The 19,018-nt window shown below is 37.1% G+C and overlaps 1 long non-coding RNA gene across 2 annotated transcripts in view; it reads right to left on the bottom strand.

The window, feature by feature from the left end:
* The window catches only part of LOC145691712 (uncharacterized), a 168,021-nt gene that overhangs the window by 128,039 nt on the left and 20,964 nt on the right, over nt 1–19,018 (bottom strand). The window lies entirely within an intron of this gene.

Here is a 19,018-nt window from a genome sequence, read left to right as displayed (position 1 = left end):
ACACAGAGAAAAAAGAAATGTATGTGGCGTACGTAAAAGCATAGGTTACATGCGTAAATCCTGTAGCTTTTGAACTTAACTATTGGTACCGGTTGCATCCTGGTATGTAAACTGAAAACGTATCCTTTATAATACTTTCAGTATAAGTGTCTCATCTATACGTATTTTCCGTATGAAAGAAAAAATGTATATAGGCCAAGGGCGCCGATTTCTCAGTATCTTTGAGAGGGCCCATTGAGATGCAGAAGGCGAGGACTTTAAGACAAATTGAATTCAAATTATGCCAATATTGTATATTCATAAATACAATGCCGGGGGCTCACATGAGCTGCACCCCGGGATCAGTGCCTTGATATAGGCAGTCAGGACCTCACATACAGATGGACGCATATAACATATAACTGACGTGTGTAACATACGTACGCATGTGATATACAGAAGACTGTTAGATGCCATACATCCTGTAGGGGCACGATGTAACATCTAAGCATGTGGGAAAGGGCAGTATGTGTGTATCATATGGATAACGTATGCTCTGCACCGCCTTTCCTTTTCACCATCAAGGTTGTTACAAGACGTAGACCTATAATTTAAGGTGGAATCCGAACCACCTTATTGTGTCCAAATATTTAGTGCATTCCCAGCGATAATCGAACCCGGGTCCACAAACACCAAAGTTACATGCGCTAGCCACTAGGATAGTGGGAAAGACTAAATACACCATTATTGTTTTACTATTCATTTTCACTTTCAAGATTATTCAGCAACTATTGTTCAGCGTAAGTTTGAAAGCTATTTAACACAGTACCGTGCCTTAGAATATCAGCACCCGGGGCGAGAGTATCCGACAGCGCCCCCTTACGTATATTCCAAGCAACTTTTATTCTCCATTTTCCTTTTTCCTCCCGAATCTTGCGTTCCCTTACTTTGGCGCCGGGGGCCGTCGCTCCGCTCGCCTCCCCCCCCCCATGTTAAGGTACTGATTTGACAAATGTGCATATCGATGTTATTACACACCAGCTACATGTAATAAATACAACACACACTGACCAGTCAGAACATTATGATTTCCTACCTAGGACAACAGTAGCAACGCAAGGTAGTATGCGTGAATGCAATGAGGTCTTGGTAGCTGGCTGGAGGCATGGCGCATCATATCTACACACACAAGTCACTTAATTCCTCTAAATACTGTGAAAGGGTCGATGAGCAAGGTTTATTTGATTGGATTCGAGTTTAGCGTCCCGTTCAGCTGCACGGCTATATGAGATGTGGACCTACGGCTTAACATGAGAACAGAAACACATGAGCCCTTGAAGCAATCGAACTCAGATATCTCACGCTAAAGACTCGTACGCAATCCATATATCCACGAGAGAGTTTTCGACTAGCTCGGATAGGACTTCAGTGACATCACAAAGGTTAAGATCATGTGAGTTTGGAGACCGCTGCAGAAATTGAAATTCACCACTGCGCTCCTCGAACTGTTGCACCACAAAGTTGGCCTTATGACAAAGAGGGCTTGTCCTGCTGAAAGAATTCAGTATGGATGGCGATTTTTGGTATCTCGAACACTAGTTGTATCTGATCAAGTTTATCATTGGAAAATACTCGTAGCTCAGTACGTTGTTCAAAATCAGTTCTCTAAACTTTTTTTTCATAAAAAAAATCAATAACTCCAAAATAGAAGGGCCATTTTGAGGGAAATTTTCATTATCTGAAAGAGTAACACATCTTCTGTACGTGAAAGAAATTTGTACGTAAGTCGGCTATTTATTCTCGTCTCGAACTATTAAATCAACAATAACAAAAAAATGTTGGGAGGATAAATGTATGCACTGAGGACCTTAAAGATGTAACATATATATATATATATATATATATATATATATATATATATATATATATATATATATATATATATATATATATATATATATATATATATATATATATATATATATTGTAAAAAAGGGGGAAGAAACATGAAGCAGTGGTCCATCTAAACAAACGAAGAAGTGGGAAGAAAGAGTTAACACTTCCAAATGTATACGTTGAAGAATCTCTGAGCGTTTCAACACACCAACCACTCTTTGGTAAGGTTCGCGCTTGTCTCTCACCTCGTAAAGGGCGACCCAACTGAATGAGTCACCGTTTTTCACCCTCACTTTTTTCATTCCTCTCGCTTTTTTCGTATCCCTTTCTTCTCGAGTTATTTTTCATTCTTTCAGGTTCCTCTCGCGTTGTCCTCTATGACCTTCCATTACAGTTACTGTCCAGGTCACTCACACAACCTATCTTTCTCTACTGTATCATTTTTTTTTTTTTTTTAATCTGGTCCTGAAATAATTTTATCATCCATTGAAGTACAAAATGAAAGGCCCTTTTAATACTTGGAAACTGTGCTATGCATAAGCATCGGAAATGGGAAGTCTTAGAGAACAACTTACGTTCGTAGTGAAATAAGTAAAGCGATAGCTGAAGTTGATATCGATATGAATTGAGTGTTTCAATAAAAAGGAACCTCTCTGTCATCATCCTCTACTTTCTCTCATTCTTGGTTTATGTATTGCGGTGATTACCTACCTTTGTTTACCTAGTGCCCCTTCGTAAACCCCACATACTTCTCACCAGCCTTCCTGAATCCCCTCTTCATCTTTGCCGTTGTTGGATTTGAAATAGAACGTTGAATTCTCAAATTTTTAAAAGTAATAATAATAATTCTCACCAATTTAAGTTTATTTTCTGGAAAACTTCTGTATACATAGACAACTCAATAGAAACAACTTAATACGTATTTCATAATTTTCGAAAAATCTCTCAGAATTTCTATAGTATCAAACTTTCCTACTCTTTATTCAGAAAATGTCTAAATGAGGATTCGCTTAAGTTAGAGGTGTGAAATTATGTTCATAAACTCTTAATTAAAGAGAAGGGAATACATTTCAGCCTTTCCAAAAATTCTGTTCCTAAGAGAGGGGGGGGGGGAATGGGACAAGTTCTATAGTATTGAAATTTATGTTTCTTTATTCAGAAGATGCCTATGTGAGGCTTCGCTTAAGGCGTAGTATGTGAAGTTTAGTATATTAACCTTTAGATAAAAATAAGGAAATAGGCCTACGTTGTTTCACTATCTAAAGAGGGACAAAGGACAATTTTATATTAAAATTTCCGTTTCTTACTATTTATTTGAATTTTTCGTTAAAAATAATGGAATAAGTTTTTAACCATTTTTGACAATTCCTTTTCTAAAGGGAATTTCTGAAAATATTAAAAAAAACTCCGATTATATATTTTTTAAACTTTATTCTTCCCATGCGAAGAACGGGCACTTCTGGTCGTAATAGTATAATTTATTGTGCGCTATTCTCCAATAGTAATGTTTTGTATTAGCATGTTAATATCCGTAGTTATTGGTAAAGTGGATAATTTGAGTTTGTGTTTAAATGGTGAACAGTTAATACAAATCAGTAATGAAGTAATACACACAAACTAAAGTGTAACATTTACATCTATGACGTTTAAATAAGAAATACAGGTATTTCAATCACCGACAACGTTTGGGAGGTCATTCCTGACACCAAAATAAAACAAAAAGCATAGGGTGCACAAATGCTTCCTTTTGGAATTATAGCCTGCTGGAAACATGAAAAAATGAACTTTAGAGCTCCATAGCTCCAAAACTAAGGGACCTACCGTAGTCGGGTCAAGACTTCGCTTAAGAACTAATATGTGTCATATCCAAAAATACATGTTTCTGAATCCTGAGATATTCACGCAACAATTTTTATAGAGGGAGTTTGGCTATGGGCATATAATTTGAAGTACTCACCAGGCCCGTATACACGGGGGGCAAGGGGGATCCGGGCTACCCCGAAATTTTTCTTACCCCCCCCCCCTTAATATTTTCATGGAAGGCTTGCAAAAAATCTCTATTAATTCTATGTGTAAACACTAAGAATAAAATGCAATATAAGAGAGATTATTCCAAGAATTTTTCCATTTTAACTATTTGACGAACACTTCTAAACATATTTCAAAGGAGTTAAAGTAAAGTCTATCAGTCTTCTCGAAATTCGAAACGAAATGACACAATACATTTTGAAGCAAGTTTTTACGAAAAGAAGGAATATGTTCATAATCTTCATGCCACAGTTGTAATAGCGATCTGGGAGGTAGGAGATGAAGTGTGAAGTGCTTGCTGTAAACCAAATCATAAAAACAGGAGCAGAAACAAAGCGTTTATCTTTTGTCGATTGCAGTAACGGCGGTAGGTTATTGTTATTCTATTTGTAGTTGTAGTACATAAATGCATTGCAAAATCCTCGTCAACAGCAAAGCTTAGTTGGAACTTAGTGGAACAATTAGTTGTGAATTGAATTACGAGCTCCGAGTTCCGTTAAAGGCGATTGATTCTAGTAGGGTCCAAATTATTGTGGTGTGATATATAAAACAAGAACTATGGTGGAACATTCACCGAAAAAGTAATGGTTGCAAAGACTTTCATATGTTTTTTCTCGTAGAAGAATAAAGTTAAGCTAAATTACCTTAATTAGATGAGTAACTGAGCAAGTGAACCTATTTAACGTTTAAGGATTAAATTCCGCGTTGTTGAGCTAGGACTAGTAAAAATTTGCAAGATTTAGAGGAGAAATTAAGTAGCAAAATGTTTTGTATTGTACTTGTGGTGGAAAGCCCATGGAAGTAGCTAGTTTTCATATAAAAAAGGTTGTAAATTGGAACTATTTCTTAGTCGCGTACGCGTAATAATGTTGTAATTCAACATGAAAGAAGCAGTGATGCTTTCACTCGATATTAGATGGGTGTAGCGTTTTACTTACATTGAGAAAAATCCGTTCTCCGGAGAATGGTATATTTTACAAATATACGGAATCCTCTTGCTTACTACAAAAATCAGAACGGAGCGTACGTTATCCGTATGCTACATAGGCACTGCCCTTAGGTGTTACATCATTCCGTTGCAGGATGTCTGATGTCTAACAGTCTTCCTTATATTACATACATATATGTATGTTACTTTCGTCAGCTATATGTTATATACATCCATTTGTATGTGAGATCCTGACCGCCTATATTGTTTCATACGGAAAGTATGTATAGATGGAACACTTATACAGAAAGTATTATAAAACATGCGTTTTCAGTTATACGCTTGCTGTACGTTAAGTCCAAAAACTACAGGATTTACAAATGTAACATACGATATTACGTATGCCGCATACTTTTTTCTCAGTGTAGCTTTGAATAACATTATAGTATTTTTTTTTAGCTGTTTTGGTATGTGTCGTCTTGGTATAGTGTGCAGGTGGTTCATTTATATAAAACGAGTTTAATTTAAGATTTTAAACAAGAACTTAGTATAAATATTAAAAAAAAATACAACTGTAATTGTAAACAAGGGAATTACTTCAAAGTTACCCGTCCAGCTATTTTTCAACAAAAACCATAATAAAATCTACAATCATCAGTTTCTAATTAAACTTTACTCGTTTTATATTATGTTACGTTACCTGAAGGGTTTGAGTACGGGGGAGGAACCACAATTACATATGGAACTCCATTATTAATCTAAAGGAGAGACTGGCGGGCCGCGCGGAGCACGGTTGTGGGTAGTTAATGGGGAGTGTGGAGTTGAGAGGGAAGAACGAGCGAAGCGAGAACCCGAAGTAAGGTGGGATAACGCACTACTAGGTTACTTAGGTTAGGTTATGTCCACTTCGCACTTACCTTAGTACGTACTTAGGTTTGTAGAGTTTTCCTATCTCAAGCAGAAATTCGTGAACAATTGTTGGTGGTCTTTGTTCTTTCATTCATTAAGCCATGAATATTCAAAAGATTAACTTCATTATCAACATCGTGTTTTACAAATGTTAGTACTGTCAATTCATATCCAGGGCAAAGGCCCGTACACTTGCAGGCCTGTTTACTCGAAAATTATCCACAATCCAACCGTTCTGAACCTAGAGACAAGTAGTTCCCTCTACTTGCGAATTAGTCCCATCTTTATAACCGCTTATCAACAGATATTACATATAAATTACGCTTCACTTACATATTATCAAGCACACAAGCGAACAAATTATCAATTTCTTTTAGATAAATTTTCAAAACTTTGATAAAAACGGAAGGGCAACTTCGCTAGTTAACCCTAAACAAGAGCCTAAGTAAAGTTGAATTTCCTTATTTCACAGTAGATCATCTCTCGTTCTTGATCTTAGTGTTAGTATTACATGTGGGACTATTAAAACATTTATATTTCAATTCTAATTCGTGTAGTTAGTAATACTCATTTAATAAAATTCCCGTTTTTTCATGTAGATTACAGAATGTGTAACTTAATTTGTGTAAAGGGGGATAATATAATTAAGTAGAAGCAAAATACTTAAACATTCAAGAGCAGATATGATAAACTGCTGATCTTACTATTTGATTAACTATAATATGGTTGGCTCGGGCCCCCCCTAACTTCTACCTAGCCCCCTCTACATTTTTGGGCTACGGGGCTGGTACTTACCAACTAACTCTGTAAAAATTGTTGCGGAAGTACCGCAGGATTCTGAAACTTAGATATTTAGATAGGGCACATAGTAGTTCCTAAGCAAAGTCTTGACCCGACTACGGTAGGTCCCATAATTTTGTAGCTATGGACCTTTAAAGTTCATTTTTTCATGTTTTCAGCAGCCTATAACTCCGAAAGGTTGCATTTGTGCACCTAGGTTGATCTATACTTTTTGGGTTATCTTGATGCGAGGAATCATCTCCCAAACGTTGTCGGTGTTGCTTTGAAACACCCTGTATATTTGGAAGAAGAGTATTTAAGAGAATTGGGCCTTCATTCTGTAGTCGGCTTCACAAAATTTGCGAATCACAATGCAACGCAAATAATGCAACAAGAAAACTGCTATGCCAATATCTCAAACTAAACGCAAACCGCTACGGAATAAGGCCCATAGATATACTTAAATTTTATAGTACAGTAATTACCAGGAAACAAAAAGCAGTGATATTAGTGAAATGGGTTTAAGCAGTTAGACAACTTATGGTTCTAAGCAATTTATGGGCTGAGGCCGCCTTCATTTGCCGTTACACCCACCAGTGACGTAACTAGGGGGAGCAAACGAGGCTTGTGCCCCGGGCGCCGGTATTGGAAGGACGCAAAAGTGAACAAATATTTGGGGGAGCGTTTTGGTTTAGTTGGTGAGGGGTTGCTGAGGCAAGTTCTTGCCCTGGGCGTCAACTAGCGTAGTTGTGTCGCTGAGTTCCACCCTGTAATAAGCTGTCCACTAACAAAATCGTCCCAACATAACTTTGACAGTTTTGCTTTAGAAACACTGTTTCACAGTACATTTATTATCTAGTATATAAATGTACCTTTGGGTCAGCAATTTAATTGTTGACGTCATGCGATGCTTTCTGACTGGAGTTGAACGTGAACTATGAAATCGTTTTGACATAAAATTTAGGTTTGTTATTTTGGAATAATGTACCAAACAAAATAAGAAATAACAAGTTACAATAATAATTTAGAGGAAAGAATTGTTTCAAATGTTGATTTTATTATTATTATTATTATTATTATTATTATTATTATTATTATTATTATTATTATTATTATTATTATTATTATTATTATTATTATCTATATATTAAAATGCTATAAAAGTTTATATGTTTGTGGACGTTTATATGTTTATGGCCAATCCTTTTGACAATGAGTTCTCGAGAACCATAAAACTCTAAGAAGACGCCGTTTTTCACTGATCGATTACAAATTTTGTGTAGATTGTGCGGTTCAGTTCTGATTGAATATTTAAAAAACGTGGTAGTTATTTCTTTATAACATTTTTAGGGGTACACTGGAAGTATTGAAATAAAAAGTAAAGCATCATATCCTACGAGTTATACGTTTCAACTTCACATATTTGTGTACAGAGGTTGTATATCTCTCAGGCGTTTGTTTCATGGCCAAATGGTGATGAAAAACGAAGGATAGCCATTTCTCCAGTCTAAGATGAATCTTTATTGTTTGGAGAGTTTTGCCCAATTGACATTGTAATTGATTGAGTGTGTAATGTATTTGCTTATTACATCTGCATGCAAGAGAAAGAAAACACTGATTATACATGAATTAGAAACCCCAACTGGAAGTAGGCTTAAATATTGCAAACGGTGCGAAATGTTGAAAAAATAATCGAAAAAACCTCTCCTTTATGCTACCCTTTGCCAAGTTTTATCAAGACGTCTTTCACTTATATTTGTAAAGGGACATGTACAGATGTTGTGAGAAATGACAAGGAAATTCATACTCACATTAGATTGATGCGCTGTATAGAGAGCGCAGGTTCAGCTAGTTATTATTATTATTTGCAGAGCCTCTGAGTTCAGCGGCCATAGCCAGCTTGTCTTGTTTGTCTAGGCGGAAAGCCGACCTTGGACTCTGAGCCAGAGAAACTAAAGAGGTAGTAAAGAAAGGATTAAATAGTGCTCCGATAACTTATTGGGAACACTCATGACTGGTGTGATGGTCACAGAAAGTGTAGGGTTGGGCGTCCACGTTAGTAAGCAGCTGTACTGTCTGTATTATCTATCCATATCTGAGTATCTATAGAAAATGCTATTGTCATTTTACTGTTCATAAGCAATATATCCTATTCTTTAACGTGTAGAGAAAGCGCCTAATCATGCGCATAGGTTATCAATAGTTTTTTTCTGTATTTCTTCTTCTTCTTCTTCGATCTTTGACACTGAAGAATATCTGCTAAGTGTTTTACATACAATGAAAAGGTAACAAAACGGAATTTAAATGTTTCTGCATAACAACATACAGAGCAACAAGTATAATGGAATCTTGGAGTGAAGAAAATTTTTGCATTGCCATAAAACTTGCTACGGACTGAGTTGAATGTTCAAGTTGAATGGGTAAAACATCTTCAAGGACATCGACTCTTTCTTCTTCTTCTTTCTTATTTCATTTGGATGCAAGTTTAGTTTCGCGAAGCGAAGAAGACATAAGGAAGGGAAAAAAAAGAAATGAAGTTAAATTTAGGCACTGGATGACCTAACAATAAACTAGCTTTCTTCAGAGAGATGTAATAAAATATCATCCAGCAGCAGCAATATATATCTCGCCTTAGTACATTCAGTGCTACCATCTAATAATACAAACCCCTAACCGTACTCTACTGTACGTTACAGAAACCCACATTCAGAAAACATGCGAACTTCCATCTTCCACTCGAAATTCCAAAAACTACCTATAATGTTTGTTAATAAAAAGTCTTTTGTCTGTAATCTCGAATTTTAACCCTCGCTTAGCCAACGATTGGATTCAACGGAGTGACGTAACTAGGGAGCAAATGGGGCTTGTGCCCAGGGCGCCGCATTGGGAGGACGCAAAATTAAGCAAATATTTGGGGGAGAGTTTTGGTTTGGTTGGTCTTTGGAACGCTAAGGCGAGCACTTGCATTCCCTTTGCAATACTAGAGTATTTGCATCGCTGATTCCACGCCGAGCGAAGAAATTCTCAACCTCATGTTGCGCTACCCAATCATCACGGAAGGTCTTTCCTCCCAAGAAATGATCGAGGTACTGGAAGATGTGGTAGTCGGAGGGAGAAATGTCAACAGAATACGGTTGATGAAAAAGGATTCTATACTGTAATTCATGGAGAACCTCCAGCGTCCTTTGAGTGACATGTGGGAGTAAAGGTTTGGGTACAAAATCTCGTGGCCAGAACCTCGCGGCGACAACCTCGCGGACCAAAACCTTGCCTGGCCAAAACCTTAGGGTTCTGATTTCAGGACACAGAATCTCGCCTGGACTAAACTACGCGAGTAGTAATCTTCCTTTGGAAGAAATGTCGTCAGTATAAAAGGTTTTGGCCAAGCGAGATTTTGTTCCGCGAAGATTTGGACAGCGAGGTTTTAACCAGGCAAGATTTTGGACGGCGAGGTTTTGGCCCGGCGAGAGTTTGGCCCGCGAGGCTTTGGGCACGGAGGTTTTGGCCCTGCAAGATTTTGGCCCACGAGGTTTTGGCCACGCGTGGTTTGGCCGGCGAGATTTCGGCCGCGAGATTTTGTCCGTATCCCGGGAGTGAACGATCATGCAACATGAAGGCACTATGTCTGTTAACCAATATTGGATGCTTTCGAACAAGTTTGGGATGCACTTCGTGAAGTCCAAGACTATAACAATCCGCGATGTGATAGTTTTACCTGGGTATGGTGAATCACACCCACCATAACGGAAGCAACATTATCTGAGAATAGAGGGGAGGTTTGAGACAGTGCTCTGGACGTTGATGATCTGTTTGACCATTTTTGATTATCGTACGAAAACCGTATTTCATGCGAAGTGACTATCCGATGTAGGAAATCTTCCAGGTTATTCCACATACTCAGAGAAATCTGCATCTCCAGATTGCATATCTTGTTGGTCGGTATGAACTCGTGTACCATTCATGAGTTCAACCTTTTTATCTTATCGATTACACGGAGCCGCCGAACGACAGTGCTATGATGTATGTCTAACTCGTGTACAATAACATAGAGCCATCGAATGACACTGGGTTGTTGTGTGCCTCACTAGTCTGCAATGGAATGGAGCCGTCGAACGAAATTGATATGGTGTATACCTAACTCGTCTGCAATGGCATGGAGCCACCAAACGATAGGGGTATGGTGTATGTCTTATTCGTCTGCAATGGCATGGAGCCATCGAATGACAGTGGGTTGTTGTATGCCTCACCAGTCTGCAATAGTATGGAGCCGTCGAACGACAGTGATATGGTGTATACCTAACTCGTCTGGAATGGCATGGAGCCACCGAACGATAGTGGTATGGTGTATGTCTCATTCGTCTGCAATGGCATGGAGCCACCGAATGACAGTGGGTTGTTGTATGCCTCGTGTGCTATCCATGAGTTCAAACATTTTATCTTATCGATTACACGGAGCGGCCGAACGACAGTGTTATGGTGTATGCCTAACTCGTCTACAATGGCATAGAGCCACCGAATGACCCTGGTTGTTGTATGCCTCACTAGTCTGCAATGGCATGAAGCCGTCGAACTACAGTGATATGGTATATACCTAACTCGACTGCAATGGCTTAACCAGTTTTCCGTTGGTTTGCTTCCACAGTGTACCCGAGAAGCTCATCCGAACACAATGCTGATCTATTCCAATGAGATCATTTTGTACAGCTGTATCACGGGAATGAAATTTGACAAATCAACTGCGAATGGTGCGTTTATTTGCTGCACCGTTAATGCTTTTCTTTGTTCAGCCTCTCGTGCGGGTTTTCAATTTGAATTTTGTAAGGAAAAAAAATCGCAATTGTGTGTTCTCCATCTTACACTTTCATACGTAGACCCTGTTGAACAACGCAATCCAGCCTGTTTGCTAGACGAGTACTGAATTTGTGACGTTAGAGGCGTGATCATAAATTCATTCCTGTTTTATTTTGCTGAGGTGATTTTCCAACCAGGTATCAAAATGGACATTTAATTCTCAGTTAACCGCAGTTTTAAAATTTCATTTTTGTCGCTCAATATTACCAGATTAAATTTCTTAATTTGTCAGAGTTCGTCTTTATTTATTTAACAATCACCAGATACAGCTCAGAGGCCATTTTATACTGGATATCTAACAACAATAACAAAGGAAAGAATTTAGGAAGGTATCGGCCAGGGCCTGTTTAGTAGGTGCCATCCCAGCATTCGCCTGGTAAGACTGAGGAAAATCGTGGAAGACCCCAGTCAGGATGGTCGGTAGCGGGAATCGAACCCACGACCTCCCGAATGCGAAGCCAACGTTCTAGCACTTGAGCTACTTCGCTCGCTTTATTTAAAATAACCTTCTTACTACTCCACTCTAGTTAAATAGAATCCTCAATAAAAAAAACTACTAACATATTGACAGTAGATTGGTTCACTTAGTTTATGATTATTTTTTTTATTCTTGGTACTGTTACTGATAAAATGTTACGAAAATAAGTAAATTAAATTTTCATGACCTACTGGAAACATTAAGAAATATGTATCAAAAAAACATTGGATCAATGAAACATAGCCTCCAGGAGATAACAGTATCCTTTAATAAACTAACAACAGAGGAGATACAAGGGTTGTACCAAAAGTAAGGTTCCCATATTTTTTACCAATAGAAAAAAAATATTGTTATTAATTTATACATCGTTCAAAAGCTTACACTGTTGTCTATTTTTCAATATAGTCTCTATTTTTTCTAGGTCGCTTAGTGTTCGCTTTGCAGCCGTCAGAAATGGAAGTGTTGATCGCCGCTCCCGCCAAGTGCGAGGTTCGAGCAGTAATCCGGTTTCTCCACGCAAGGAAGTTACCGCCCGTGGAGATTCATCGGCAACTGACTGAGATTATGGTGGAGAGTGCATGTCCGTGCAGCACGTCCGCAAATCGTGCAGGGCTTTTGCTGAGCGTCGCACCGAAGTTCACGATGAAGAACGAAATGGAAGACCGCCGGTGTCGGATGCGATTGTCCACATCAACAGTGAGCTGCTCAAAGATCGAAGGGTCACTATCCGTGAACTTGTCCTTCCCTCTTCCCCAAGCTAAAGGAACACTTAGGTGGCAAACGCTTCAAGAGCGACGATGAAGTCCGAGCAGAGGTCACACGCTTCCTCAACGGATTGGCGGGGGACTTCTTTGACTTAGGAATACAAAAGCTGGAGCACCGTCTTCAAAAGTGTGTTGAAAAAATGGAGACTATGTTGAAAAATAGACAACAGTGTAAGCTTTCGAACGATGTATAAATTAATAACAATAAACAATGTTTTCTATTGGTAAAAATATGGGAACCTTACTTTTAGTACAACCCTCGTAAAAGTGTCTTGACATAAAGAGCATGAATTCTGATTCAGATAGCTGGAAGAGATATTTTGTTCGAGAATTATTATATCGTATGGCTTTCTAAAGTCTCATATTAATCCTTTTTCTGCTAACATTTTATTCACTTCTATTAATCTGTGTCTCAGCTCTGGATAGTTCGTGTGTAAGTAAATTCAAGGTTTCTCAGATTGAACTATAGCTTTTCCCTTGATACAGAAAATCTTCTCCGATGCCTTGAGCAACATTGCTTTTAGTCTATCCAAAGACATAAGCTCATATATAGCATCAGATCATCCTTATAACTAGATGAATAGCGTTTCTTGCTGATGTTTCAGGAAGGATGGATTTGCTTCTGGAGACTGCTCATTCGATTCGATCCAACGTTAAACTGTATGGTCACCACGTGCTACAAACGGACTTACACTCTAGATCGTTTCACAGACATTTAATTTGTGGGATTTAATCCAGGCTGCCCTTCTAACCATTTGGCCACGACGGAGTTTCAACTTTAAATCTAATTAAACACCTATATTAGCATCGATACAAATAATAATATACATGGAAATTCGCCGTGACTGTAATACTGCAAGTTACGGATAGTTAAAATATCAAATAATATTTTCAACAAAGTGGATGTTGTCAAATATCTAGGATCAATATTAACAGACTAAAATAATAATACTAAGAATAATGTTGTTGTATAGTTTAGGTGTCTTTCAGCAGCAAGGCTATATAAGATGTAGACCTACAGTTAACGTGGACTCCTAAGCACATGAAATTCCACCGGAAATCGAACCCAGATTTCCACATCGAAGTCGCGTACGCTAACCGTGGAACCATGAGGGAGCTCAGTAATAATAATAATAATAATAATAATAATAATAATAATAATAATAATAATAATAATAATAATAATAATAATAATAATAATCTAATCACCATATCATCTTTACTTCAGAGCCGCGAACAGCTCTTTTTCAAAGTACAGCACGTGGTGTCAGAGCACTACATTGTGATGCAATACTACCACTACTACTACTACTACTACTACTACTACTACTACTACTACTACTACTACTACTACTACTACTACTACTACTAATAATAATAATAATAATAATAATAATAATAATAATAATAATAATAATAATAATAATAAATAAGAAAACATTATAAAGAGGAGTACTAATATAAAATATAATGCAGGTAAAAGTCAATTATGCAGAAATAATTCCTTGTCAGCCCTATAAAAATGATCTATCTCTCTATCTAAAACAACGAAAAAACTAAGAACAGCACTCTTAAAATTACATTTTAGTTTAATGTTTCTAAACGTCATTGCTTAAAAACTATCAGTCAAATCTCATAAAATTTTCACTTGCTTAATACAGTAAGTCTAGAATGTGCTTAAAGAATCTGTCAAATCTTTTTAAAATTTCACATTTCCAGTTCAGAGGTACTAAAATCGTGCTATTTCTTATGCTATGATTTGGTACTTTAAGACCTATGTTTCATAAACGGTATTCATTGATATATAGAGCTCCTTCGTGGATAAGTGATTAGCGTACGCGCCTTTGGCGTGGAAGACCCGGGTTCGATTCCCGGTGGTAGCTCATATGGTTCAGATTCCACGTTAATCAGTTCTCATATAGCCTCGAAGCTGAACGGGACGTTAAACTCAAAATCAACTTAACTCATTGATATATATATATATATTGATTATCTAGTATTTTTTGCATGCATACTCTGTCGAAATCTTTTCTTCTATTCATAAGACTTTCCAAACCCCACTAATCATTGCAATATTCATAGCTATGTGAATAGTAGCTCAGTTTCATCTTAAAACATAACAATCAAAATAAAACATTTTTGCACAGATTCTATCTTGTTTGTCAAAGTTTTAGAAATGTTGTTCCAAATTACCGAAACAAATTCTAATTTTGGTCTTACAAGTAATTTATATAAATATACATATGTTCCATCTCTTTGAAATACAGGCCACTATTTAAAAATAAAACCTAATATCCTTCTGGCAACTTATCCTCCTCTTATAATAATAATAATAATAATAATAATAATAATAATAATAATAATAATAATAATAATAATAATAATAATAATAATAATAATAATACAAGAGCAAAGAGTCTAGTGAGGAAAATTACCAAATTGATGAGTTAATCTAGCCAGTGAAAGGAATCTAAGAGTATTGGTTTGGTTTGACTCTATTCTTAGCAACTTGATATCATTATAGAAATAGTCACTTTCATTTTATTTTCTAATTCTATTTAGCAGGACATTTATGTTTAACCAGGATAACAATAGAACACCTTCTTATAACGTACAAATAAGGCTGATTTTGTGACACTTTTAAAGGCACGTTTGTTTCCTACTCTTTCCTTCGTATAATATTTACTCTGATTCTCGTATGTAAAAGATGTTTGAAGTAATGATGACTTACTGTGAATACTTTCTTTTTTTTCTTTTTTTTTATTAATCTTTAGTAATATTACATTGTGTTGAAAACGAGTTTGCACCTTTCATTACTCACTGTTGAGTGAAATTCTTCTTTTTTTGTTATTTTATGATTATTATTTATTTACTTTATTCTCCATGTCCACTTTCTTGCTTTATGGCGGTACCCTTTTTTGTTCTTTGTTTACAGAGTAACGATTCAATTGAGTCGGAAGGACACCCGGAGAATTGCTAACATATGTCAACTGTCAGGGCGAGAGATGCTTGCAATTTCATGCTCTTGCGCCTACCTACACTTGCACTGCAACAGCTCTTCAAGTTAAACGAAGTACCCAAGACTTCTCAAGGACACTCACTACACAACAAGAGAAACCGGATGTTATTGTATATGAAAAGTAAAAGTTTCGTTGAAATAAAAAAAATAAAATAAAATAAAACAAAATAAAATAAAATAATGGGTATCATCACTTTTGTTTCTTGAGTGTTGTGTGGATTCACGTTTTAATTCTCCTCCCCCCCAAATCCCCGTGGCTCTTCTTTACCCACCGTCTGCATCATATCAAAGTTACAGCAGTTTTCGCTCTTATGTTGCACTTTCTTCACACAATATATCATATTTACTCATTTAATTTCCGCACTTTTTTTTTACACAATCTGTTTTGTGAACCAAAAATCTAGATACATAAAATATGTAGAATTTAAAATAGATATTTTGATCTGATTTTTATTCTAGTATACAGTAGTTAAGGATACTTTACTTTGTCGAATTGGAGATAAATTACTATGCTCGTATCCACAGACTTGTAATTTGTGAAGCGCACGAGACAAAGTTTAAGGCTGTCTTGTCACGAAAATGGGTCGTGAAAGTAATGTACCGTCTCGAAACATATATCTCGTCTCGAAAATTGAAAGAATTTTGTCTCGTATCGTCTCATGATTAAGATTAGGAATTAGATTTCTGGGCTTCCGACATCTATGGCCAAGTTAGCCCGTCATAGATATGAGGGAGTATGTCGGCTATCATTGCCCGGGGAATTTGAGGAGAAGAAAGGAATCGGGAAGGAAAGGAATGAAACTGCCTGGGAGTATTATGTTAGGTAATCCCAGCATTTGTCTGGAGTGAATGAGGAAATCCCAGCATTTGTCTGGTGTGAATGAGAAAGTCCCAGCATTTGTCTGGTGTGAATGAGGAAATCCCAGTATTTGTCTGGTGTGAATGAGAAAATCCCAGCATTTGTCTGGTGTGAATGAGGAAATTCCATCATTTGTCTGGTGTGAATGAGGAAATTCCATCATTTGTCTGGTGTGAATGACGAAATCCCAGTATTTGTCTGGTGTGAATGAGAAAATCCCAACATTTGTCTGGTGTGACTGAGAAAATCCCAGCATTTGTCTGGTGTGAATGAGGAAATCCCAGCATTTGTCTGGTGTGAATGAGGAAATCTCATTTTAAAAAAACTCACTCAGGATAGCTGGCAAGAAAAAGCTGTTACACTTTTTCGACCGAGTGTGCCCACCGGGAATCCAATATGGGACCACTCGCACCAAAGGTGAGAGCTTTAGCAACTAGGCTACGCGGGGCACTTGTGTTGTCTCGTGCACAACTGTATTTGTTACTTATATACTCGTATAAGCATCTTAAACCCTCTTTTATCACAATGAATGCAAAGTATTTAAAAAAAGGCAAATTCATACCATAATTAAAGTAATAACAAGTGGATTTCGTTTCACAGTAAACTTCAGTATAACTACAGTAAACTTCCAAATTGTACGAGTGCGAACTCGATATCGAAACAGATCTATAACTTACGCCGCGCTAGAGAGATAATATAGGATATGGAACCTGTTCTTATCACACTAAATCCACATTAGGGAAGTTTATTGCTATGTTACAATTATTACTATATAGAAGTCAATATTGAAACAAAAAGTTCTACTATTTATTACTACTTCCGTCTTCAGTAGAAGGTGAAAGCAAGCTGAGATAAAATCTATTCTTCGGATACTGAATCTATACATACAAAGTGCGTCCCAAATGTAATTAAATATATTTTTCTTGCCGTGCCTCGACAGGTCGCAGGATGTTTTGGCGTGCTGAGATAGATAGCGGGACCGTCAGCTTTACAGCGCACAGTAGATCAATCTGTTCTGAGCATTGAAGGCGTCAGTAACGTTTTTTTACTGCATCCCTGTTTTGAGACCGCATCATGGCGAATATTTTGCAACGACGTTGGACGATCAAGTTCTGTCCAAAACTCGATAAATACTCTGCAGAAACTTACGAACTGATACAGAAAACGGTCATTCGCGCGCGAATAGACATCGCCGTTACATGGCTGCTGCATCATAACCATGCGTCCAGCTGCGTTCTGCTACACGTGACAATGCGTCCATGAGCTCCTGGCGCAGCATAACGTTGCAACACTTCCGCAGCCATCCTATAGTCCCGACCTCGCTCCGGCCGACTTCTGTTTGCTCTCCAAGATCAAAAAAGTTCCTAAAGGATGCCGTTGAGGCCATTCAAGGGGCTGTGACAATAGCTTTAAAAGAGATTACCGTCGAGTCCTTAGAGAGGGCGTACTTGGCATCTCATAGATCTCATCAAACTGAATGTTATCTAGACATAATATCAAGCAATAGATCTCATCAAGATGAATGTTATCTAGATATAATATCAAGCGATAGATCTCATCAAGGTGAATGTTATATAGACATAATATCAAGCGATAGATCTCATCAAGGTGAATGTTATCTAGACATAATATCAAGCAATAGATCTCATGAAGCTAAATGTTATCTAGACATAATATCAAGCGATAGATCTCATGACGCTGAATGTTATCTAGACATAATATCAAACGATAGATCTCATCAAGCTGAATGTTATCTAGACATAATATCAAGCGATAGATATCATCAAACTGAATGTTATCTAGACATAATATCAAGCGATATATGTCATGAAGCTAAATGTTATCTAGACATAATATCAAGCGATAGATCTCATCAAGCTGAATGTTATCCAGACATAATATCAAGCAATAGATCATGAGCGTGCCAGCCAGGGGGGATGAGGGGGACGCGTCCCCCCAGAAATTTTCTAGGAGGGGATTGTCCCCCCCAGAAAATTGTATAACAGGAATTCTTCCCCAAATATCTTGGCAAAAATGATTAAATACTGGAATGGGAACGTCGATTGTCAATTAATAATTCCTGGAATTTAAAGGAATTGAGTTTCATTGAAGAAAATTCTGTAACAATTAACAGGGTATACAAATGAAGTACAGAACATAGGGACACTGTATTAGCTAGCCGAAAACTACCATAAAACGTGCACACATTCATTTACAGCAAAAAGAAAAGTTTGAAATATCTATATATTAAAATGCTACGTTTACATTTTTGTGGTCAAGAAAAGTTTATATGTTTATGGATATTTATATGTTTGTGGCAAATTCTTTTAACAATGGTATCTCGGAAACTACAAACTCTGGAAAGATGCAGTTTTCACTGATCGATTGCAAATTTTGTGAAGATTGAGTTCTAATTTAATATTCTTTTTAAATGGACGTTATTTCTTTATTACATTTTTTAGGAGTACACGGAAGTATTGAAAATTTAGAGAGTAAAACATCATATCCTATGAGTTATACATCCCAA

The sequence above is a fragment of the Thermobia domestica genome, chromosome 8, assembly GCF_964235325.1.
Source record: "Thermobia domestica chromosome 8, izTheDome1.hap1.1, whole genome shotgun sequence".
NCBI lineage: Eukaryota > Metazoa > Arthropoda > Insecta > Zygentoma > Lepismatidae > Thermobia > Thermobia domestica.
This window is presented reverse-complemented; position numbering and strand designations above follow the sequence as displayed.